Source organism: Rhinopithecus roxellana, chromosome 3 (assembly GCF_007565055.1).
Source record: "Rhinopithecus roxellana isolate Shanxi Qingling chromosome 3, ASM756505v1, whole genome shotgun sequence".
Taxonomy (NCBI): Eukaryota; Metazoa; Chordata; class Mammalia; order Primates; family Cercopithecidae; genus Rhinopithecus; species Rhinopithecus roxellana.
In genome coordinates this window covers 169,876,729-169,877,338 of record NC_044551.1, presented here as the reverse complement: position 1 = coordinate 169,877,338, position 610 = coordinate 169,876,729, and positions in this window count along the sequence as shown.

Below are 610 nucleotides of genomic sequence, written 5' to 3'. Positions count from 1 at the left end.
AAAAGGGTCCCGGACGACCCCGCCCCTGCTCCTGCGGCCTAGGCGGGGCTCGGAGCTACTGCAGGCCTCCGTGGGCCGGACTCAGTCTTTGAGTCAGCTTGGGCATAAATTGGGATCAGCTGTGAGGCCTAAGTGCGAGTGTGTGAGTCAGCTTGGACATAAAATGGGATCAGCTGTGAGGCCTAAGTGCGAGTGTGTGAGTCAGCTTGGGCATAAAATGGGATCAGCTGTGAGGCCTAAATGCGAGTATGTGACTGGTAGCTCACCCGGGGCCGGGTACACAGTAGGGGCCTCAGGGTGGGAGAAGCAGGTCCTAGGTTTTCCCAGCCCCGTGAGGGGGCAGCAGGCAGGGCAGAAGGAGAGCCCAGGGTCCCTTCTGGGGCTGACCGAGGAGATCCCCGTGGGCTTGACCTTCAGGGCACCATGGTTCCTTCTTAGAATCCAGGCAGGGTGAACTGGACGAGCTATATCAACGCTAAGAGAATCATGCAGTGTTTGGGCAAGAAGAGAGGTTGGGAAGCCTCCTTGTGGTACATGTGCATGACCCTGAAGCCCAGAAAGGGAAAGGGTTTTGTTGTCAGACACGCAGCAAGGCTGCAGAGGCTGGACT